Raw genomic sequence first — 26,489 nt, 5'->3', positions numbered from 1 at the left:
TAATAGCACTGTAACTTGTCCTTATGCTACTACTGCTATTAAACTACTCCAACTACTACTTCAATTGCAACAACTTGTAAGGCTTAGAGTGTTAAGATAACAAGAGCGTCAAAGAGGTATCTTTGTTTTAAATGTTTTCACTTTTATAACTTATAATAAATCAAATATTGACATTTTTAGGAATAAATATTAGTATATGTATATTAAACTGACAATGCACATTCATTTTTTTTCAGTAAAGTGCAAATTATGTTCTTGCTTTGAGAAGACAGAGCGTTTTTGAGCCCTGCTCATGTTAATTGAGGCTCGTTTTGAGTTTGACTCAGTTATTTATTGTAATTTAGGTTCGTTTTGGGTATCATTTATTTATCGATGCTGACTTGTGGTAGTTTTACCTAGGTAGATTATTTTATTTTATTTTTGCTCATTTTTGGTTTTATAGAGTTCTCTACTTTTATTTGAAAAACTTATTTTGTGGAAAAAGTTTGTTTAATTAATCTTAAATAAGGGCTAATGAATTAACACGTTGAACATCTACCAGTGTTAGGGGCCTAATAACTTGGTGAACTAAATGAAACATGACCTGTAATGAGTGCAAGTGTCCTATTTACATCTTGTTTGAATATCTGAATTGAAAATGCTCCCGTTTGGCCGACCAAAGCTAATTAAATTATACCAAGAAAACCATATGTGTGCTAGCATTCTATGTGCTAAATGCACAAAGCTGGTACTGAAGAACTTCAAGTTAATCACAAAACTGTAATTAACATCTATATTGAAGAACACACACCCATTCCACAACTCTAGCCTACAGTCAAACGGTGCCAACTGCCAACGAGGCCATTACTCATTTGACAAAAAAAAGTATTCTCAACCCTTTGACTGCATATTTTATTTTTCCTAATTTAACTCTCTTCCTAATTAACCCTCTTCCTAATTTTCCTAATTAACTACTAGTTTAATGTTATACATCCCGCGACTTGGACGTATTCGCAATTATTTAGGTTTATATATATTGCTGACACGATTTCACTGTTCAAGCATTACTCAGTGTAGGTATAACCAGATATTAAATAAAAAAAAAAAAACTAATTTTTTTAGCTGAAAGTAAGGAGCGACATTAAAACTTAAAACGAACAGAAATTACTCCGTATATGAAATGAGTTGTCCCCTCCGCAATCCCTCGCTCTTTACGCTAAAGCTTTTAATTGTTTTAAAAAGTAGAATTGTGGCAAAGAGTCAAACTTTAGCGTAAAGAGCGAGGGATTGCGGAGGGGACAACTCATTTCATATACGGAGTAATTTCTGTTCGTTTTAAGTTTTAATGTCGCTCCTTACTTTCAGCTACAAAAATTAGTTTTTTTTTATATTTAATTTCTGAACGTTTTTGAATTAATGCATGTTTGGTTTTGGCTCTCCACACATAAATTATTAAAATGAAATTTGTATATTAATTCTTTTTTTGGCTAAATGGCTTTCTCTTAGTTTTGATCAGACGATTTTGAGAAATAAGGGGTGGAGAAGGAAGCCTAGTTGCCCTCCAATTTTTCGGTTACTTAAAAAGGCAACTAGAACTTTTAATTTTTAACGAACGTTTTTATTAGTAAAAAATATACGTAACTTAAGAATTAACTTACGTAACAAACTTTCATAGCCTTATATTTTTATTATGTATACGAGGGGGTTTGTACCCTCGTTAATACCTCGCTCTTTACACTAAATCGTAAGTTTTGTCCCAATTCTTTAAGAATGACCCCTGAATCAGAAAGGCCGTAGAATAAATAGTTGAAATTACTAAAAATACTTTAGCATAAAGAGCAAGGTATTTATCTCCTCCTAAATACCTCGCTCTTTATGCTAAAGTATTTTTAAAACCCGTCATATGCGTAATAATCTCTGTTCGTTTTAAGTTTCAATGCTACTTCTTCCTTTCATTTGAAAAAACGTTTTCATGTTTATTTTTCATTGTTTTCTTATAGTAATGCTAGAGAATCCTGCGCCCTTGTCATTGAATTTTTCTTCCCCAATGACAGATTCCTCCAAGCAAAGATCCTACAACCATATCCCCCTCTCCTCAGCCCCATCCCCAAACAAAATAATATCCCCCTGAAAACGTCTGTACACTTCCCAATAACCATTACTATATGTAAACACTGGTCAAAGTTTGCAACTTGCAGCCCCTCCCCCAGGGATAGTGGGGGAGTAAGTCATCCCTAAAGACATAGTTATTATGGTTTTTGACTATGCTGAACAAAATGGCTATCTCAAAATTTTGATCCGTTGACTTTGGGAAAAAAATGAGCGTGGGAGGGGGCCTAGATGCCCTCCAATTTTTTTGGTCACTTAAAAAGGGCACTAGAACTTTTCATTTCCATTAGAATGAGTCCTCTTGCGACATTCTAGGACCACTTGGTCGATACGATGACCCCTGGGGAAAAGGAAAAAGAAAAAAAACAAACAAATAAACACGCACCCATGATTTGTCTTCTGGCAAAAAATACAAAATTCCACATTTTTGTAGATAGGAGCTTGAAACTTCTACAGTAGGGTTCTCTGATACGCTGAATCTGATGGTGTCATTTAAGATCCTACGACTTTTAGGGGGTGTTTCCCCCTATTTTCCTAAATAAGGCAAATTTTCTCAGGCTCGTAACTTTTGATGGGTAAGACTAAACTTGATGAAACTTATATATTTAAAATCAGCATTAAAATGCGATTCTTTTGATATAGCTATTGACATCAAAATTCAATGTTTTAGAGTTTTGGTTACTATTGAGCCGGGTCGCTCCTTACTTCAGTTCGTTACCACGAACTGTTTGATACATACATTTTTATGCTGCTAAACTGATATTGTTTCTCAGTGTCTTGCTATATGTCTAAATACTAATATTATAATTGGAATGTAATATATATATATATATATATATATATATATATATATATATATATATATGATACATATAGTGGGTAAGTTTGATATATTACTATCTAAAAATATTTACTTAACCATTAACAAACAAACAAAAACACGTTTTTAAACAAAATTTGAAAAAATAAATGCATCGTTTTAAACAAATAGCTGCTGCAATGTAATCGCAGAATACGCGATCAGAGGGTTAAATATTTTGAAAGACAACAAGTTTTGAAAATTGCTGGAAACAAATCCTTCCTGTCGAAATAGCAGCAAAATCATACAGTACTATTCTCAAGGGAAATGTTCCCCTTTAAGCAACACTTCTGGGACCCTATCAAGGAAACGCACGGCTAGTATAAATATTAAACCTAAACAAAAATCTTCACAAGTCATATCTTCCTAAAAAAGATTTAAGTAACTTCTGGCTGACTAGAATGAGACCATTTGAAAAAAAGGGTCACAAAATCAAGCAAAATCAACTCCAAGCCTCAAGATGAATTGTCACTTCATTATCTGTAGTACGTACTGCTACCATATCTGCTCAAGCTCATATGAAACTATCTAAGATGTTCTAGTTTCAGTCCCTTCCATTTCTCAAAGAAATATATCTCAATATCTTAAAGCCACCAAATGAGCCATGCGTCAATTTTTCACAGCCATTTGTTGAGAGGGATACTTTTGGAGATGAAAGATGACAGATTGCTAAAGACTGTTCTTTATGGCCCACTGTCTAAGGCTCGACAGAAATCAGGTTGTCCACAGTTTGGATGAGAGGAGGTTGTAAAGAAAGATTTAAGGGAAATGACAAGTTCCATGGAGGGTGGAAAGAGGGAGGCTTAAAATAGATTGGGATGGAGGTGGAGCGTGCGTAGCTGTGTCGGCCTCAGGTGGCATAGTGCTGTGGCGAGTTGTTAGAAGAAGAAGATTTGTTGAAAGAACAGAGGTTGATATTAGTATTTGTAACCAATTTCAGGCACTACATTACCTCAGAGCAAAACATGGCTAGTGATGCTTCTATTTCTTTTAATAACTCTGCGTCAATAAATTCAAAAAAATAATTGATCTATCTGATTATTAAATATAAAAAAACAAGTTTTTTTTAACTGAAAGTAAGGAGCGACATTAAAACTTAAAACAAACAGAATTACTTCATATGTGAAAGGGGCTGTTCCCTCTTCAACGCCTCGCTCTTTGCGCTAAAGTTTGACTCTTTCTATCAACTCTACTTTTTAAAACAGTAAAAAACTTTAGCGTAAAGAGCGGGGCGTTGATGAGGAAGCAGCCCCTTTCACATATGAAGTAATGTCTGTTCGTTTTAAGTTTTAATATCGCTCCTTACTTTCAGTTTAAAAAACGTGTTTTTTATATTTAATTTCTGAAAGTTTTTTAGTTAATCCATGTTTTGATTTCGGCTCTCCGCACATGAATAATTAAAGCGAAATTTGCATGTTTATATATTTGGCTAAATGACTTTCCCACAGTTTTTATCGAGTGATTTTAAGAAAAAAGGACGGGGGAGGAGGCCCTGTTGCCCTCCAATTTTTTGGGTACTTAAAAAGGCAACTAGAATTTTTAGTTTTTTACGAACGTTTTCATTAGTAAAAGATATACGTAGCTCACTAATTAGCTTACGTAACAAACTTCTATATTCGTATGTTTTTATTACGTATATGAGAGGGTTCACCCACTCGTCAATACCTCGCTCTTTACACTATTTTGAGAAAAAAGGAGTGGGGGAGAAAGCCCCACAGTTGCTCTCCGATTTTTTGGTTACTTAAAAAGGCAACTAGAACTTTTAATTTTTTAGGAATGTTTTTATTAGTAAAAGATATACGTAGCTTCTAAATTAGCTTACGTAACGAATTTTTGTATTCTCATGTTTTTATTACATATATGAGGGGATTCACCCCCTCGTCAGTACCTCGCTCTTTACACTAAAGTTTGAATTTTGGTCCCAATTCAATAAGAATGACCCCTGAATCACAAAAGCCGTAAAATAAATAGTTGAAATTACTAAAAATAGTTTAGCGTAAAGAGCGAAATATTAGGAGGAGGTGAGCCCCTCTTATGGGTAATAATTTATGTTCGTTTTAAGTTTTAATGCTGCTCCTAACTTCCAGTTGAAAAAAACTTTTTCATATTTATTTTTCGTTGTTTTTTTTTATATATTAATGCTAGGAAATCCTGTACTCCCTTCGTGAAAATGTTCTTCTCCCATGAGAAATTCCTCGATGGAAAGTTCCCCCAACATATCCCCCTCTTTTCAACGCCTCCCCCAAATTAAAACATCCCCCTGAAAACGTTTGTACACTTCCCAATAAACGTTACTATATGTAAGCACTGTTCAAAGTTTGTAACTTGTAGCCCCTCCCAGGGGGATTGTGGGAGAGTGAGTGGTCCCCAAAGGCATAGTTATAAGGTTTTTCGACTAAGCTGAATAAAATGACTATCTCAGAATTTTGATCCGTTGACTTTGGGAAAATAATTAGCGTGGGAGGGGGCCTAGGTGCCCTCCAATTTTTTGGTCACTTAAAAAGGGCACTAGAACTTTTCATTCCCGTTAGAATGAGCCCTCTCACAACATTCTAGGACGACTGGGTCGATACGATCACCCCTGGGAAAAAAACATAAACAAATAAACACGTATCAGTGATCTGGCTTCTGGCAAAAAATCACAAAATTCCACATTCTTACAGATAGGAGCTTGAAACTTCTATAATAGGGTTCTCTGATACGCTGAATCTGATGGTGTTAATTTCGTTAAGATTATATGTCTTTTAGGGGGTGTTTCCCCTATTTTTTAAAATAAGGCAAATTTTCTCAGGCTCGTATTGATGGGTAAGACTAAACTTGATGAAACTTATATATTTAAAATCAGCATTAAAATGCGATTCCTTTGATGTAGCTATTGGTATCAAAATTCAATTTTTTTAGAGTTTTGGTTACTATTGAGCCAGGTCGCTCCTAACTACTGTTCGTTACCACGAACTGTTTGATATTACAAGGAATAGTGTTAATATAGTGTTATCTTCAAGAGACAAATTTACAAAGAGTAACAAAGAATATCCTGCCTGGTTATAACTGTTTTTGTAAAGATAATGACACAAGTAAGAGAAGTGGAGATGTAACAATTTTTGTAGAGGAAACTATTGCTCATTTCCCTTTGCTTGTGAGTTGTGACTTTGAAATGGATGTGATTCAAATATCAATCAATTTAAGTTCTGAAAAGGAGATCAAAATCAAGCACTTTAATAACCCACAAGGTGAAACAAATATCCTAACAATCTTAGGAAAGAAACAATTGGGGGTATTACTATTATTCTAGATGATGTTGATGGATACAAAACAACATGGGAAGTAACGACTCATGAAAATAAAGCTAGAAAAAATACAGAACAATTTAAGGTAAATGAAACCGGTCTTTCTTTATTTACTCCTTTTAACTTCCAGATCCAATTTGATATAGGTAAGAATAAATTTTTCTACTATTGATCTCCAGATTGGTCCCTCATATTTATATACAATAATTCATATTAAAAATGTCTCTAAACTTTAAAGATACAGTTTGATATACCATACAGCTATTCTAACTTCCATAAGTAACATGTAATATTTGTGCACAAACCCCAAACAGAAGTATAATAACAAAAAAGTAAATTGGCACCTTTTCAATAACAACTAACATCTGATCACTGTTTAGAGGTGTATTACCCCCCATTGGTCATAAATGAAAAAGCAAAAAAAATATGACCATGTTTGATTGCTGCTGTTCCAAAATATAGTAAAAAGATAGTAAATAAATATAAATATAAAAATAAATATAGTAAAAAGAAAAAAAGCTGAATCCTAAGATTACTAAAGACATGGTAAAATGAAGACTGTGAATTGGCAAAACAAACTAGAAAAAAAAAGCCACAAAACACTTCCAGAAATGCTTCATTCCTAGCACAGCCTATGAGCATAGACTTACAACAGCAAAGATTAAAAGAATATGCAGAAAAATACAGATAATACAGAAAAGCTTTAGCTCCCAGACTAAAAAACAACTGCTGCAACTAAATTTCACCAATATATTAGCTGCAGCAACTGCAACTGCTGCAGCTAAAGTCTGCCTCCCAGACTAAAAAACAACTGCTGCAACTAAATTTCACCAATATATTAGCAAACTGAATGGTTTTAACAAACCTAAGCTCCATTGAAATTTAGATATATACTTCTGTATATTTATAACTGCATATGGACCCACCACAAAATACAAAGACCATGAAAATTAGCCATAGTAAACCCAATCCTCAAACCTAACCTGCCTTCAAACAATCTAATGTTTTATGAACCAATTTTAGTTAAAAACAATGCTAGAAATAATCCTGGAAAAATTGATTTTATCTAAGCTTGAATGATTTATAGAAGTAAACAGGTTATATCTTCTGAAAAAAAAAGGATTTAGAAAGGGACACTGTCTATGGGACCATATTGCTTGCCTTGAACATAATACACCTAATTCTTTTAAACATAGGCATTCAATCAATACCATCCTTTTTATGGCACTTGGTATTAACCAAGTGACATATAGCAGTCGCCAATTCTGTCGGTCTGTCTGTCTGTCTGTCTGTCGGTCTGTCCCGGTTTTGCTACTTTAGGCACTTCCAGGTAAGCTAGGACGATGAAATTTGGCAAGCGTATCAGGGACCGCACCAGATTAAATTAGAAATAGTCGTTTTCCCGATTTGACCATCTGGGGGGAGTGGGGGCCCGGTTAATTCGCAAAAAATAGAAAAAATGAAGTATTTTTAACTTATCAGCGGGTATTTGGATCTTAATGAAATTTCATGTTTGGAATGATATTGTGTCTTAGAGCTCTTATTTTAAATCCCGACCGGATCTGATGACATTGGGGGGAGTCGGAGGGGGAAAACCTAAAGTCCCGGTTTTGCTACTTTAGGCACTTCCAGGTAAGCTAGGACGATGAAATTTGGCAAGCGTATCAGGGACCGGACCAGATTAAATTAGAAATAGTCGTTTTCCCGATTTGACCATCTGGGGGGGGGAGTAGGGGCCGGTTAATTCGGAAAAATAGAAAAAATGAAGTATTTTTAACTTATGAGCGGGTGATTGGATCTTAATGAAATTTGATGTTTGGAATGATATTGTGTCTCAGAGCTCTTATTTTAAATCCCGACTGGGTCTGATGACATTGGGGGGAGTTGGAGGGGGGAAACCTAAAATCTTGGAAAACACTTAGAGTAGAGGGATCGGGATGAAACTTGATGGGAAAAATAAGCGCAAGTCCTAGATACATGATTGACATAATCGGAACTTATTTGTTCTCTTTGGGGTAGTTGGGGGGGGGGGGGGAGTAAGTCTTAAAAATTAGAAAAATGAGGTATTTTCAACTTGCGAACGGGTGATCGGATCTCAATGAAATTTGATGTTTAGAAGGATATCGTGTCTTAGAGCTCTTATTTTAAATCCCGACCAGATCTTGTGATGGGGGCGGGGAGTTGGGAGGGGGAACCTAAAACTTGGAAAACACTTAGAGTGGAGGGATCGGGATGAAACATGGTGGGAAAAATAAACACAAGTCCTAGATAGATGATTGACATAAACGGAACGGATCCGCTCTCTTTTGGGTAGTTGGGGGGGGGGGGTTAATTCTGAAAAATTAGAAAAAATGAGGTATTTTTAACTTACGAACAGGTGATTGGATCTCCATGAAATTTGATTTTTAGAAGGATATCGTGTCTCAAAGCTCTTATTTTAAATCCTGACCGGATCTGGTGACATTGGGGGAAGTTTGGGGTGGGGAGACCTAAAATGATGGGAAACGCTTAGATTGGAGGGATTGGGATGAAACTTGGTTGGAAAAATAAGCAAAAGTCTTGCATACGTAATTTACATAATTGGAACGGATCCGCTCAATTGCGGGGGGGGGGGGGGTAATTCTGAAAAATAAGAAAAATAACGTATTTTTAACTTACGAAGGAGTGATCGGATCTTCATGAAACTTCATATTTAGAAGGACCTCGTAACTCTGATATCTTATTTTAAATCTCAACCGGATCAAACGTAATTGGGGGGGGGGGGCAGTTGGGGGGACCGGAAATCTTAGAAAATACTTAAAGCGGTGAGATCAGGATGAAACTGGATGGGAAGAATAGAAACCTGTCTAAGATACGTGACTGACATAACTGGACCGGATCTGCTCTCTTTGGTGGAATTGGGAGGGGGGAGGTAATTTTGAAAATTGAGGTATTTGTAACTTACGAAAGGGTGACCAGATCTTAATGAAATTTGATATTTAGAAGGATCTTGTGCTATAAAGTTTAACTTTAGGTTCTGACCTTCTCACAAGTGCCAAATGAGCTCTTGGCTCTTGGCTCTTCCGACCTCGTACCATATGAGCTCTCGGCTCTTCCGACCTCGTCCAAATGAGCTCTTGGCTCTTCCGACCTCGTACCATATGAGCTCTCGGCTCTTCCGACCTCGTCACAAGTGCCATATGAGCTCTTAGCTCTTGTTTATTGGGTTGATGCCTGTGACAGTGCCATCCACCATACATTGCTTGAGATACTAATGGACCTTGATTTTCCTGTTAGTGCTGTTTATCTTATTATGTATTTTTTTAAAGACAGAACCTTTTTTGTGTAGACTGGTAAATACAGGAGCCTGGAGCACCCTATTAGAGAGTGCTTGTTTTAGCCTACTCCTCTTTAATCTCTATATTTCTGAGTTTCAATTGTTTGTACAATCAGAATTGTATATCATGCCTTCGCCAGGCAGTTTTGTGTATATATAGTTTGTTTTGTAATTATTAGTAAATAAATAAATCTTGAAACTTTTTTGAAATCTTGCAACACTTGGGTGTTATGCTGATTTATACAGAGCTGTAAAGTGGATAAGGTTTAAACAAAAGGATGGCGAGGTTTCAGGAAGGGGAGATATTGCATTGATCAAAGTTCCACACTTAGATTAATAACTGAGAAACATCTCAAAGATTAGACTTGTTTAGCTCTGAAATCTATATGTTATTAACAGTCAATAGAGAAGTTTTAGTGAAAGTCTCCTCCTTCTGTGGCATACCAGTCCTTGCATGGACAACCCATTAATAGTGTGTATAAGAGCATTATTGCTGCAGTTAAGGCAGTGCCCTTTCCACTTGCTCTCCCAAAGTCGTTTTACTTCTGTATAAGGGACTAGTTTGACCCAAACTTGAAGTTAGAATGTCTTCAGTCTCCCCTTATGGCATCCTACGTGCAAGAGCATACCCTGCAAGACTGGCCAAGTTAAAACTCCCTGCACTTAATAGAGGTGATGACATTCTACCCTACAAGTTAATGAAGGCCAACACTCACTCTCCCTATATTATTTCCTATTGATGGTCCTAATTCCAGAACCAGAGGTCATTGGCTAAAATTTGTTAAGCAGTCTACCCTAACAAAAATCCATACTCAATTCTCTTCTTCAAGAATTCTTAATGGTTGGAATAAACTCTGTGAAGACACAGTTACTGTAGAATTTGTTTACATCTTCAAATAAAGATTGGATACTGAGTAATACTTGAAGGAATGTAAACTCAACTGGGAAGCTATTGATCATTTAACCAGACCTTGTTACTAAACAATGATGAAAACAACTTTAATAGTCTCCAAATAAAACTTCACAAGGATAAATCTTTAGATTACTCTAAGCTGCAATATAAGGCGAGGTAGGAAGTAAGGGTAAAAGTTGGCTTGTTGTGGAATTACATGCCAAGCTGGATTATATCTTATCCTTATATATATGGTTTATTTTGAATGTCTCTGTCTTACTTTACATAGGAAAGACTATAGGGGAAGAGTGCATCAAATGGGAACCTGTCAACATTTTCGAGGAAAGGCTGAATGTTGAGTGGTTCTTGAGAAAGTATAAACTCAACTGGGAAGCTGTCAATCATCTGAATAAACCTGGACACTAAAATACCTGGTCACAAAAAAAACTTCAAACATCAACTCTGGAGCTGTTGTTCTAGAGAAAATAATCTCAGCTTTCACCCACTCTACCACAAGCCAAAAACTAAACAGTTATCAAAGATTCACATATTATTAATCATAGAAATTAAAATAGAAAAAAAAAAAAACAGAAAGCAAGTAACCTAATAATATGAATAAAACTACAACCAGTTGAAAATATTTTTTGAAGACATGAAAACTCCCAATGCCTCATATATTTCTACCTGTTTATCTTTACTAACATGGGTAAAACCCGAAAACGAGAGGGGTGGACGTCTTCTGGCCCAATTATTCATTTTTCTTATTAGAAAATTTCTCTCAACTGTGAAACGAAGGCATTCTGAGAGGATGTGATCAATTGTCTTGTCACACCTACAAAATGGGCATGACTTGCTATCTAAAAGATAGCAAGTTCTCAGATGGAAAATAGAGTGTTCCTATTTGGGTGGATAAGGTGATGTGGGATACAATGCCCTGCAAAAGACAAACATATATATTAGCAGCTGCAACATGGGTTCTATTAATCCTAAGAAAATTTGCAGCAGAGGTTATTAACTTTGAGGATTCATTTACAGTGAGAGCAACCTTCCAAGTAATTGAGTGGTGAATAGCCTGTCTTGACATACTGTCAGCAATTTTGTTTCCCTCAATCATTATGTGAGAAGGAACTCAGATCATTTTCAGTTGAAGAGCCTGAGAAGACATTATTTTCTGAATCTTTTCCTGTAGATAAACAATGATTGGAATTCCAGCTGAAACTCTAATCCCAACTGATGAACCATTCCATTCAGAAAAACTGCTTATGGATGCCTTTCCATCTTTTGAGACTGATTCATCAGTAAATATCTTCTTCCAATTACATAATTCTGTCATTTTAGCTAATGTTTGTTGACAAAGGATTACATTATGCATCTTATTCTTGGGGTAATCCATGCCAGGGATATTTATATCTATGATGTTATCAATTTTATTAGGAGGATTGGAAGGAATTTGAGTTTGACAAGAAAAGATATTTTCAGGAACACCCATACTATCCAGCAAGGAAGCCAATTTAACAATGACTGGACTACTATATTGCTTCCAATTTTCAAACAAAAATGCGTGATTTGAGAGACAGTCCTTGAGAACATGGTGGTTTTAATTAGTATTAACTTTCATAAAGTAATTTTTTTGAAATAGGTGAGAGTGCACTTGCATTTCTTTTGAGGAATTAATTTTTTGTTTAGGAAGCTTTTTTTGTGATTTCTAATGTTTATTTTGAAGGTAAATTTGAGATTGGGACAGAGTCAATAGATTCCAAGTAATCCTCAGAAAGAGAATGATTAAGAGTTGAATCTATAAATGGTTTACTATATGATGCATGCGAGATACTAAGATTCTCAAACATTTTTTTCCAAACAACATGAGGTTGAATCTTCAATTTGTTTAAATTTTGAGGATAGAAATGAATTGATCATTTTAGGAATTCTGACTGATAAGATTTCAACAATTATTTTCTTAATTAGGAGTTCTAAGACTCTCTGTTGTGTTAACAAGATTGGCTTAGAGTAGGGTTTTCAGGGGAGGGAACCCTTCATTAGAAAGAACTGGAGCCAAGTCTTCCAGTTGTATGCTTGATTTAAGGATATCTGCATACTTTTTTTGGAGCACCAATTGCAGTTTTCTCTTGCACTGCCTTAACAATAACCTTTCCAACATTCTTTGTTATGGGATATGCTTTGTCTTTAGCATGATGGTTGCCAAGACAATTAGGGCACTTGAATAGTGCATTATTTTCTCTATTAATAGTACAAGATGATGTTTGGTGGCTGTTAGCACATCTTGAATATCTATGTTTACTGCAACATACTTTGTCAGTGTGGCCATGCCTTTGATAGTGGTACGGTAGCAGATCATGACAAGGGGAGTATATCTCTTGACCTTTTTTCTATACCCAGAATAGAAATGAATTTAGGTAGGTCAAGTGAGGGTGTAATGAAAAAAAACATCAACATTCATTTAGTCAGATGTCCATTGACCAAAGAGTGGATGTACTCTTGAAAAACCTTGGCCCTTCAGTTAATCTAATAAAGTCTTTACTTCAAAAATACCCTTATCAAAGAAAACCAGTCCCTCAGGCATGTCACCCTTAGGGGGGTTTGACTACAATAACCAGTGGACTTAGGAGAGGTAAATCCTTTTCACAGTAAGATTTTAACATTAGATCATCAGCCAAATCTTGCTCCCTGATCTTAAGAACCTTGCTCAACACTGCTTGATTTTTATTTTAAAGCAGTTAGCACCATTAAATGACCATACAAAAATTGAGCCCTTTTTGTAGTCTTTAATTTGCTTTCTTAACAGCATAATTCCTTTCAAAATTAATCCCAGTGGGGGATTAAGAGGACCAGGCTGCCTAGTTTTTGTCAACCAGATTCTGATGACATTGTCCTCATCTGTAAAAACAGGAGATGAAACTGTTCTGCCTGAATCAATGGTATCAGACATTTTTAATGGCTTTCCAGTTACTAAAGAGAAATAAGGAAAAAGAAATTCCACTCTTCCAGTCACAAGATGAAAATAAGAGAAGGAAAAATGGCTCAAATACCTTAATATTAACCTTTAAATCAATAAACAAAAGAAAATAAAAAATTAGCAAAATTTTTCATTAATTTAATCTTTTCTTCCCAATGCTGGAGCTTCACAAGGGAAAATCTGTAAACTACTACAAGCTGCAATTTAAGATAAATGGAAAGGCAAGAAAAAAAAACTCTACTGGACCTGAAAGAGTTGACTAACTAGACTTACAGATCACTTGAGTATCCTACATAAATATGCTATCAAAATGAATGCTAGGCTATTTTGTAGTTTTAGGATTTGATAAAGGGCATGAAAACTAATATTAGCTTAGTAAAAATAATTCACAAACTAGGAGTAGGAATAAACAAGGATGAGGAGATAATGATAGGTGGAGCAAAATCAACTAAGAAGATAGCTTCCCTTACCAGGGTAGCATCATGAACAAGGATGATGGATGTGGTGAATATCCTAGAATTGTAATAGGGACTTGTTTCAAATGAAACAATTTAGTGTTTTAATCTTATACTTTAATTACCTTAACTTGCACTTCAGAGTGAATTAGTTGCAAGAACTGTGATGCTCCACAGTTGATGATGGCAATAGATCTTTGTGTTAAGGTCAAGCAACAAACCATCAGGACTAGAGAATACTGGAGAGATGCAATTTAAGCCCACTTGGTAACAGTGATCACATGGTAGGTGTGGTTCAAGAATGATTCTCTAGTGTTTTAGGGTTGGCAACACTGCACAACAGCAACATCAGATTGAGTGTACAAGATGGTTGAGTATGACAAGCTGCATCATCCTCCAAGCTAACTCTATTATCTTCTAAGAGTGTTATGGTAGTGAGGGCTGGGAGGGGTTTTCTAATTGGAATCTCCATAGTTTAGCATCCCATTCTAAACTATCCTTTTTGAATTCCTCAGGTGAGGTTGCAGATATTGTCTCTTACTTAGTTGGTTCCAATTGTTCACCACTGGCTGGCTGAAGAAATCTAATCAGACCTTTGTGTTAATGGTGGATTTGAACAGTTTTTTGGAAAGTCCTTGTGTTTGTCTTAGGTGGGGAGAGAAGGTGAACAGTTTCTGGTCTGCTTGCTGGAGGTACCTGTAGGTGAGCATCCATGAGACCTTATGGCTCTGAGACTTGGCAATTTCAGAAGACTAAGGAAGATATGCAAGATATTTCCCAGAAGAATTTCCAAGGATAGTTTTAGACAATTGTTCAAGATTATTGACTGTATAGGGTAAAAAACCAGTATCCAATTGAGCAAAATTATATAAACCTAAAACCCTCCCACCTTGTTGCCAAAGAAAAATTGAGAAGAAATGTATATATCAATGAATAGCTAAAAATCTAAGCTCTGCATCAATATGGTTTATTATTAGAATTATTTAAGATTAAACACTTGAAATTATTAGTTTATTGACTTACCAATGAGGACCTCTTTTTAGAAATATCAATTATCCTATTTTGATGTATATATGCTTTCAGTATTCCAGCTTTATTCACATAGGCTATTAACAGAAAGCTGATTTTCTTCTGATTCTAAAACTGTAACTTACTACTTGATATTTCTTCTATAAATCACAGATATTAAACATATTTTTATCTTGTTAATAGCTTATCAAAACAGAGACCACATTTTTCATTAATACTGCAGTTATTAGTGAAAATATCACCAAGAAGGTGGGCTCTTGTTACTAACCTCTCATTGTATGATGCTGTGCTATAAAGGGGGGGGGGGGAGGATCCAAAAACCTACCTATATTTTTCCAGAATACCAAAGAAAAGTGGTCTCCCACAAAAAGAGGTTGGTAAATTTTTGTTGACCATATTATTGATTTACAAATCAAGTGAACATAACACTCAATGCCTTTTTTTAAGCTCTTTACAAATATAATAATTGCTTCTAATGCAAATTCGAATTTAAGCCTTTTTAGAGCTCCTGAAAATGACCATAATATTTCTAATTTTTGGGAATAAAAAAGGCTTAAAAAAACATAACCTAGCCTAACCATTCTATACCTTCTTCTATTGGTTTTCATATTTTTGATATTTTATTGAAAACACATACTTCAATTGGAAATTCTGCATCAAGAAGAAAAAAACAGCATATTATATTGTAAAATTTACTTATTCAACTTAATTGTGGAAAATCAGTGTTTTTGGATTGTATAACATTACAAAAAAATGGAGCTATGGTAAAATTCTAGTTTAAGTGACTTCTTGCTATCTCAGAAAGGGGTTAGGTTAAGAAAATGAAACTTTCAGGGATGGGTCTACAGGCTAAAGTATATCCTGAAGTTATTTTAAAGTACCCACCTCTACTCCTACTCCCTCTAGAGAGCCCTGAAATTTGCCTACATGACAGGTCTATACCTATTGAAATTTTGACAAAACAACATTTTACCTTAATTTTCAGTTAACAGTTGCTTTTTCCCTGATTTTAGTTCTGAAAATGTAATACCTGTTATTTGACTAGAATTCTGAGTCATATTGATGTTTTGTTTTTTTTTTCAAAATTTAGGAAATGTATTTGCATATCTTTAAAACCTTATAAATTTGGATTGAGCTAAGTTGTGAAGCTGAAACCTATTTTTTAGTACTTCATTCAAGCCAAAGATCTATTTTGTAAGATTTCACTTTTATAACACATATATTTTGAAGATCAGGGCCCTTTAGAGGGAGAAGAAGTGGAGGTAGGTACTTTAAAATAACTTCCCAGGATATACTTTGGCCTGTAGACCCATCCCTGAAAGTTTCATTTTCTTAACCTTATCCCTTTCTGAGATAGCAAGAAGTCAATCAAGTAGAATTTTATGCTAGGTACTCTTTTTTTATAGGCTACCCAAAACTAGAAATTGGCCTTTTGGTCATTTTCAATAGCCCAAAAATTGCTTAAATTTGGATTTGCAATAGAAGTGATTAGTAAATTTGTAAAGAACATATCAATTGGTATGTTCACTTTATTTGTAAGTCAATAATATAAACAACAATAAACTTACCAAGAGGCCTTTTACCTTACCAAGCATAAGCTCCTTGCAGGGCCATTCCTAGGGTTAGCACACTGATTCTAGGATTACATCAACAACACAACTAACACCTGAAGTAAGTATACTATTTTGAACCTACTTACTGCTAAATCCTAGGCTATAGCCTAAGTTTCCTAAAGAACTTTATGAAAATCGCCTTATAGGCCTAGTCTAATTGAATAAAAATCATAGTAGGCATTGAATCCTACTCATATCATTGGAATTTCAACAAGCACAGCCTACCTAAAACACTTTATAGGTACTTACTTTATGATGATATTAATCTTTTTGTTTATCTTTTCGTTTTTCTTCTACTTCTGCAAATACCAGCGTTACCTATCAGCAGTGTTTCCACTTCATATATGGCAAGTTTTCCGTTCTGGTAGACCAAAAATCCGTAAAATTCCGACAACTGAGAACGAAAAATCCGTCAAATTTTCCGTTAAAAAATCCTAAAAATCCAAAAAAAAAAATAAATCTGTTCAAAAAGAACTCTTGTGGTATGCAGTTGTTACAAGCAGAACAATGCTCTGTTGAAACACTTCCTGGAGTTCAATGTTACCCTCAAGAAAGATTCCACCAGATCCATGGACAGTTAAACGAGAAAAAAAAGCTAAAAATTCCATTTATTTACCTCTTGAAAAAGATTGTGTGAATGGGATAGATAAGAGGGTTGGAAAAATGAAGCATAAGCTACTTGAATGTCACCTAAAATATCCTCAAGCCGAACTGCGGATCAGTGAGTGCGATCTTAGAGTTTTCTTTCGAGTTCAAATCTCGTTTCTCCCTTTTTGTGTTTTTAATGTAACTAATGACCCCCCCCCCTCCCACGAAGATGCCAGAAGAGTTTTAAGACCGATATTTAACAGATCATGGATATTTCTCATATAGTCCAGAATGTCGCCGAGTATCTCGTTGCCTGTAAATTGCTAAGTGAATCCCGCAACTATCTCATTGTGAAAAAGAACACAACGTCATGAAAACAAGTGTTCCAGTGACACTTCTGCTTGAGTTGAACTAGAGTATATCTCGGAACGCTCGTTTATCAGTCTATAGACTACACTTCCTATCAGATCGTACAGCTCAAGCATACAAAATTCTGTTAAGTGGTATACAAATCAGCCTGTTGTCTAAATTATTAGACAGCTAAGCTAACTCAGTAAAAATTGTCCTTTTATCGTGATAGACTACGATCTGTAGTTACTTTGGGCTAAAAGAGCTCGACAGATTTGATTTTTATGTACGGTAGACCTATTAGAACTCATGAAGGCCAATAACTCGGAAGCTAGCTCCTTTGAAAGCCTCTAAATTTTGAGAAAATACACGCTTATTGACTAGAACGGATACGGATATCGATTATCTATAATATATAATGCTGTATGAAAACAAACAACCATTTTCTGGGGCACTGAGATACAATGGAAATCAGCTACCACTGCATGTTCAGAGTTGCTCTGTATTTTCAGGGTTCAACTCTAGCGCAGACGTCCCTCTGACGTAGGCTGCTTTAATAAGGTTTATTGACAATTTACGGATCAGCAGCTTCACTTCTGGCTGAATGATGGAAGAACGGCTTTTCGCTCTAGAAGATTTTGTTAAAATCATTGAATAACTCCAGAACATAGCTTTCAAATTCCAACTGGATTCTCAGAAGTAGATTAGCCAACGCTTGTGCAGCTCGATCGTTAGCGTGAGTAGGGTCTTCGAGAGCTAACCCTTGGAAGTGCAGTTGCAAAGGACTCCACTGTTCGAGAATCTTATCAATGCACAATTGAAGTGAAAGCCAACGCGTCTACCCAGGCGAGAGCATTCGATGGATATCTGTGTGAGTAAATCTTTGGAAGAACACAAAGTCGCTCTTAGCACTCATGTTGAAATGGGCATAAACGGTACGACATAATCTTCTAACCCCTTTGTTAGCTTCTTACTGGCATAAGATGCTACTAGCTGTATCATATGGCTGCTACACTTTACACAGGTGATCCAAGGATACTGTGCCTTGATCCTGCTGACAACGGAATCATCAGAGCCAAAAATGATATTGCAGGTATCCAAAAAGTAGCCGATCCTGTTCTCAAGTGGTATCTTTCTATCTTTGATAGCTTTCTCGACAAGCTCAAAGACTGTTTCTGCTCTTGACTCAGGGCTTCCGACCATTTCCTGCAGGTCAACTTCTATTTCAAGTTCTGAGCTGCAAAATATGACGGCAACGGCAAGTTGTTTCACCACACTGACATCGATTGTCTCATCGATAATGACCTTGAATTGAGTTGACTCGAGTTTTTCGCAAAGAATCTCATCAAAATAAGTCTGTAGCCCTTGACGAACAATGTTAGTTGCTTTCTGTTTTCCAAGAGAAATCTTTTCAGTTACAGACTTATTTGGCAGGCTTTTCATAAGTGGTACTAGCTGGTCAACCACCGTAACAATATATTCAGCCTCTATAGTTCAGGGTTCCTGGGTGGCGAAAGTACCAGCCGGTAAATACCGGCTAAAACGTAATTTCTGCCGGTATGGTTAAAATCAAGTGGCATGGATAAAATCAAATAACTGGCTAAAATCAAATTTTTAACTGCTACTGTGATTTTGGTAGCACTCCGCTATTCTAAGACTGTCATACTTCTTTCAGGTATTAAAGAAACCGTGTAACCACGTGTAACATTCTGCCAGTAAAACAAGAAGGAAAAGCTATGAAATTACAAATTCTATTCTTGAAGTATTCTTTTTGCTAAGTGCGTATCGTATCAACGTATACAACAAAACGCCTCCTCGGTTCCCAATAGCTTCCTCGCCTTAATATAACACAGTACTAACTCTTTGTATAAATAAATCGCAGGAATCAACTTGACCTGATGACTCACTGCATAGCTTGATTGTTGCTTGAAGAGTAGATACGACTTGATCGTGTTAACCCCAAACCGATTTCTGGACTGGAGTAGGTGAGCTAATTTGTCCGGGAATGAACTATAGTTGAAAAATAGTTGGAACGGAAAACAACAAAGAAACAACAGTAAAAATTAATACTTAAAAATATCATAGTGATTTGAGAATAAAAACAACTAAGTTCAATTCTTACGTAAAATCTTAAAAAATCCGGAAACCTACAGATCAATTTCTCATCCGTCGAAGACCCAAAATGTTTAGTTTCGTTCCAAGTGCTCCTAAGTGCGTATTACTACATATAGCGAAATTCTGATCACCGTATATTGTTTCTTTGTCATTATTAAATAAAAAAAACTAATTTTTTTAGCTGAAAGTAAGGAGCGACATTAAAACTTAAAACGAACAGAAATTACTCCGTATATGAAATGAGTTGTCCCCTCCACAATCCCTCGCTCTTTACGCTAAAGCTTTTAATTGTTTTAAAAAGTAGAATTGTGGCAAAGAGTCAAACTTTACAAAAAGTAAACACTGGTCAAAGTTTGTAATTTGCAGTTCCTCCCCCAGGGATCGTGGGGTAGTAAGTCATCAAGGGGTAGTAAGGAGGATATATCGTTTTCTTCTAATTTAGTTAAAGTTGAAAATTCCAATCACCAAGATCCAGTTTCAATTCTTAAAACTTACTGGCTAGGACTTTAAGAAAATCTTTGTCATTGACACAGTGAACCAATCAAAGCTCTTCTGTCCCGGAATTCGCAGTAGGCCAAGGTTCAATCCTTAGAAATAAGTCTATCTTTTATAACAGGAGGAGGGGGGGGGCTAAATAAAGAAATTCTTAAGCTACAATTTTTGATGTTTTCTGGGGTCTTTGGGCCATGGGGGAGGAGTATCCCCTTTGCCCTGCCCCTTCTCCTGAATGTCTCGCAAGTGTTTCTATTCGTACTTCACCCTTTTTTTAGAAATACAATTGAGAGATCTTTGTAGTTTTATAAAAAATATTGCACCAAAACTGAACGAAGTCCAGTAGCGTAAGGTAGAGGACAGTAATTCCCGGATGTAGCCTCTGAGTGGGGGCCAGACGGGTTTTCTTGTTCTGCATTGTGGTTTTGATGTTTAAGGGGGGACTGAATAAAATGGACAAAAATTGTCCCCGGGTGCTGAAAACCTTAACTATGCCTCTGACAATGCCTAGATCTATAAGAAAGTTCTCTGATGTTACTGAGTCGTTTATGCAGTTATGAATGCAAAGCTGTTTATTTGCTGCCCACTGATTTAATATAGTTCAGTATGTAGCCCTCTCCCTTCCTATTCCCCTGTAAATGACCAAATAATTTGGGGAAAATATTACTTGTCTGCGTGGGGTAGTAAGTCATCCCCAAAGACATAGTTCTTATGGTTTTGACTATGCTGAACAAAATGGCTATCTCAAAATTTTGATCCGTTGACTTTGGGAAAAAAATGAGCGTGGGAGGGGGCCTAGATGCCCTCCAATTTTTTTGGTCACTTAAAAAGGGCACTAGAACTTTTCATTTCCGTTAGAATGAGCCCTCTTGCAGCATTCTAGGACCACTTGGTCGATACGATGACCCTGGGGAAAAGAAAAAAAAAAAACAAAAAAAAAACAAAAGAAAACAAACAAACAAAAAACGCACCCGTGATTTGTCTTCTGGCAAAAAATACAAAATTCCACATTTTTGTAGATAGGAGCTTGAATCTTCTACAATAGGGTTCTCTGATACGCTGAATCTGATGGTGTCATTTTCGTTAAGATCCTACGACTTTTAGGGGGTGTCTCCCCCTATTTCCCTAAATAAGGCAAATTTTCTCAGGCTCGTAACGTTTGATGGGTAAGACTAAACTTGATGAAACTTATATATTTAAAATCAGCATTAAAATGCGATTCTTTTGATGTAGCTATTGATATCAAAGTTCAATTTTTTAGAGTTTTGGTTACTATTGAGCCGGGTCGCTCCTTACTACAGTTCGTTACCACGAACTGTTTGATTAGAGAAGTGCATCCATTTTTAAGCTTTCTAAAATCCCCTTCTAACGAGACTAAAAATGCGTAAAGTGGGATTGCTTACAGGTAATATTACCTATAGAGCAAAGCCTATCAGTCCATGAGCAAAGCGGGCAGCGGGCCAAGGTCTGTATTCTATGTTTATTCGACAAAAGGTGATAAAGCTAAAAAAAAAGGTTTATTAAATGAACATGGAATACAGGCCTCGCCCCGCGGGGCTCATGGACTAATTTGCATCGCTCTATAGGTAATGTTACCTGTAAGCAAGCCCACTTTACGCATGTTATTTTGTCCCATGGAGGAGGAGAGTCAACCAGAAATGAATGCGCTTCTAGAACTAGCATTTCTAAGTGCTCTAAACTGGAACGAAACTAAACATTTACCTTGATTAGAAATCATTAGAAGTATAATACCCCTTATCATTGCAATTAATAATTGTTTTGTTTCTTTATCATGTTCTAAGTAGGCACAACTGCGGGAGGGGGGTAAACTTAAGCCTCTAGACATGGAAAAATACCTTTAGACTGATATTTTGTTTTTCTGAAGCGAAAATTACCCTTGAAACTTTGAAAAATGCGTTTTGCATCTTAATGCAGGGAATAGAACAAAATCCTTGCTTCCTCATTGTATTTTCCCGAACTCATAACCTTGGCTTATACACCAATCACTGAAAATTGGTTATGGTTGATTTAATCGAAATATTTGCCTTTTTTATTTGATATTTTTCCTTGTCGATCCCAAACTCAAATTTTCCCCCCAAAAAACACAGTAACTATTTTCTTTTTACTCTAGTTTAGCTAGTATAATTAATGGGACACCAGCAACAATTCTGAAAATGGCCTTTTTATATTTTCATGGAAAAAAATGTGTCCCACCCTTCACAAATTTTTATCAGCATCGGTTTTATTGCTTCTTTAACAAAAATAAGAGGTTCTCGTTAATTATACGGAAAACACTCATGAAGCAAGTTAATGTTAATCCTAATGATATATGCCAAAATATAATGGAAAACGTAATACCTTAATTTATATAGTATTATAATTTGGGCTATATATTTGAACATTAGGGGAGGGGTAATGTAACTAGGTCTAATCTTGCCTCCACCCTCCTAATGTGCAAATATATAGCAAGTTACATAAGTCCAATGCCTTCTGTCACCCATTATTTGTCTTTGAGGCTATGAAACTGGTTTTCATAGATCTTACATTACTTTTATAATCCTTAGCAAATGTATTTTTTGCATACTTTCATCCCCAGACCTACCCTTGGGGGCTACGTGGGTCATGTTAAATATAACTGTATAGTTTTGGAACTTTTCAATTATTCTAAACAAGAGATCTTTTTGATCAAATAAAAGCGACACCAAAAATTTTAGTTTTCGTTCAAATGAGCCATCTTCCACTGTTCTAGAACCGTTGGTTCGACAAGATCACCCCTGGAATGGCAAAAGCACAAGAAATTAACATGCATTTGTGAATTTCCTTCTTGCAAATAATACAAAATTCAAGACTTCAGAAGATAGGGGCTTGAAGCCTCTACAGTAGGGTTCTCTGATACACCAAATCCAATGAATTAATTTCAATAAAAATTCTTTGACTTTATAGTGGGCGTTCCCTTCCTCTTTCAAAAATCAGGCGAATTTTCACAGTTAATTAGCCTTTTATGGGTAAAACTAAGATTACAGAATCTTAAATATTTGGAACCAAACAGTTCCTGGTAACGAACTGTAGTAAGGAGCAACCCGGCTCAATAGTAACCGAAACTCTAAAAATGGAATTTTGATACCAATAGTTACATCAAAAGAATCACATTTTAATGCTGGTTTTAAAATATATGTTTCATCAAGATTAGTCTTACCCATCAAAAAGTTACGAGCCTGAGAAAATTTGCCTCGTTTTAGAAAATAGGGATAAACACCCCTTAAAAGTCATACAATATTAACAAAAATCACACCATCAGATTCAGCGTATCAGAGAACCTTATTATAGAAGTTTCAAGTTCCTATCTACAAAATGTGGAATTTCGCATTTTTTGCCAGAAGACAAATCACGGATGCGTGTTCATTTGTTTTTTTTTTCCACAGGTGATCGTATTGACTCAAGTGGTCCAAGAATGTCGCGAAAGGGTTCATTTTAACGGAAATTAAAAGCTCTAGTGCCCATTTGAAGTGACCAAAAAATTGGAGGGCACCTAAGCCCTCTCCCACACTGAAGTTTTTTACTGTTTTAAAAAGTAGAGTTAAGAGAAAGAGTCAAACTTTAGCGTAAAGAGGGAGGTGTTGATGAAGAAAAGCCTCTTTCATATATGGAGTAATTTCTGTTCGCTTTAATGTCACTCCTTACTTTCATTAAAAAAAACTTGTTCTTTTTGTTTAATCAACATAATAAGCCGATGATGTTTCGATTTATATCAAAATTCCGTTTCTAGAGTTCCGGTTACTATTAACCTTGTTGCTCCGTCCTTACAGTTCGTACCACAAACTGTTTGATACATTAGCACATAAATCCAAAAACTTAAGAATAGGACGTCATCTGTGCTTATTAGGTGTTTCAATTACAAATCAGAGAATTTAGAGAATTATTGGAGTTTCGATTAGGTATTAGAAGTAAAGATTAAAATCATTAGACAATTTCCAGACTTGACCCCCCCCCATTACTGCCAACCGATTTCGAATCATCAAATTGCAATCGATTTAATCTGTCTAGTTATATTAAAAATCCTATCATAAAAAGCACTAAATCCTATTTTCTTTTTCAATGATTTATTTTTTTTTCATTTACAAAATTATATTTAATGTATACCTACCTTCTTATTTTTCAATGACTCCATTTCTGTTCTATTTGTAGATGTAGAGGGTGTATTCATATCTACCATTCACTCTACTTTCAAATGTTTTAATAGAAGAAAATCAAATTTAGAACTGATAGATTACAGAGAAAAGAAACATAAATATGGAGACAAAAATTACCAAATGTTGTGAAATAGGAAGCATAGACAATTTTTTGCATTTTTGCGATTAACTAGCTTCGTCTGTTTTTCATCCAGAATGATAACATTCTGGAGTCTATATCTGATATTGACATATGGTGGTAAATTGGAAGTTTCAAAGGCGGTATATTTGCAAAATACTAATCTGGAATACATTATGAATCACTATTTTGTGTTTTTTTTTTACTAAAAAGCTTCTTGTGTGATTTATTCGATTAAATCACGAATCTAAGCGCTATATCGTGAAAAATCGCTAGATTTGGGAAAAAACACTAATTTTAGAGCAAAAATCACTATAGATCACTAACTAGAAGAAAATCACTAGGTAACAAAAAAAAATCTTTAGGGGTGGCAACCCTGTCAAATGATGATCAGCAAATATTTCACCTGCTTCTTCTCTAAATTCCAAAGATGTACCCTACGCTCAATAGAGCTTATGGTTCCTTTACAAATTGCGGAAATGCATCGGGAAATCTGTCCGTATCTTTTCGAGTGATGGCTCGGAAAACACTACGTTTTACGGCAAAGTTTTCAAATAAATGCGTCGGCGTGGATGAGCAGAAGTCCTAAAAGACGATTATTGGCCAATTCGACCCTCGCTTTAGTCCTTATATGCAAAGAAGGCATGGAAGACAAAAAGAGAAAGAGATTCAGTCTGAAACAACAAAGATGTTTCATGGTCATGTTTTTATTTGTTTAAAAACCTTGCCAAGAATCCGTCTTAATTAGACTGATTGTTGCGGAAAGCTAGAGTTTTTCAAGCAAGAAAACGGACAGGATCTCCACATGGATTTCTAAATCCAGAGAGATTTCCGCAATGTGTAAATGAACTTGAAAGCAGGTTTATACATTATATTATTTTCTTGGTATGCTAGATGGGCCCAAGACCGATTCCAGCATGACAGGCTTTTGTGACGTAAAATTTAACCCTTAAACTCTCCACACCTTCTAAAACTAAACTTTGTTTGTCACATAGATTTGTTTTTAATTGTTGAGCCACTTCCGAATGTCTAATTACTTCAAAATTTGATCAACATATGCACTTCCGATGAAAGTGCAATAGCAGAACATCAAATTCCACCTCCCCCCGTAAGAAAAAAAAACAAGCACTATTATTGACGACAGGATAGCACAGCGGCAAGAACACTCGCCTGTGGCCATGTAACTTAGGTTAGAATCTTAGGGAAGATGAATTTAGAGAATATTAAAAAGTCAAAAAGAATAAATAAAAAAAAAATCGAAATCCTCATTTTCGTAATAGAATAAAAAGTAGAAAGCTATTTTTTTTTTCTCTCGCATTTACGAATATGAGTGAAAACGAGAATGCACAATGATTTAGACTTTGCATAACTTGATCTTTTTACTCGTTTTTCTCAACTCATCGACTTATTTCATTTTTAACTTAGTTCTATTTGATATTAATGTTGTATAAAGCTATGTCAATGTCTATTTTAAGCCATTAGAAATTATTACATTAAACATGAATATGTGATTGGAATGTTTTACTAATTAGCTCGTTTTCCTCAACTCATATACTTCTTTTTTAGCCTTTGTTTGTCGCATAAATTTATTAAATTTGGGAGCCATTTCCGACCACTTCCAAATGTTCAATTACATCCATATTTTATCAGTGTGTGTACTTCTGAAGACAGTGTAATAAAAAAAACATCGAAATTCCCCCTCTCCCCACCCTTTTATGGATAAAACAATATAAATGGGAGATTGGGCGTAGCAAGTAGAAAAAAACAAGCACTATTATAAACGACATGATAGCGCAACGGCAAGAACATTTGCCTTTGACTGTGGTAACTTCGGTTCGAATGTTAGATAAGGAAAATGCAGATAAGACTAAAAGTCGGAAATAATAAATACAAAAAAAATAAAAGTAAACGAAAAAAAAATCGCTTTCAAAGTGGAATAACAAGTAGAAATTATTTTTTCCTCTTGCAAAACGAGAGGCGCAAAATGGATTGGGCTTTACAAAGATTGTTTTTTCGTTCGTTTTCCGAAACTCACTGCCTTTTTCCATTTATAACTTACATCAATTTGAAGCCCAATCCGTTTTGCAACCCATATTTTCAACAATAATCATAGATGCTGAAGAAA

The 26,489-nt window shown here is 35.5% G+C and overlaps 1 protein-coding gene across 2 annotated transcripts in view; it reads right to left on the bottom strand.

The window, feature by feature from the left end:
- Positions 1-16,837, bottom strand: part of LOC136028285 (deoxynucleoside kinase-like) — a 71,651-nt gene extending 54,814 nt beyond the window's left edge. Inside the window, exon 1 of one of the 2 annotated variants that reach the window (XM_065706030.1) lies at positions 16,763-16,837. The gene's annotated coding sequence lies outside the window, so the exon portion shown is untranslated. The remainder of the gene's footprint in view (positions 1-16,762) is intronic. The other variant, XM_065706032.1, reaches the window with a different exon arrangement.
- Positions 16,838-26,489: the final 9,652 nt, after the last annotated feature.

This window comes from Artemia franciscana, chromosome 6 (assembly GCF_032884065.1).
Source record: "Artemia franciscana chromosome 6, ASM3288406v1, whole genome shotgun sequence".
In the NCBI taxonomy this organism is placed as follows: Eukaryota; Metazoa; Arthropoda; class Branchiopoda; order Anostraca; family Artemiidae; genus Artemia; species Artemia franciscana.
The sequence above is the reverse complement of the archived record's forward strand: the minus strand, read 5'-3'. Positions and strand labels throughout refer to the sequence as shown.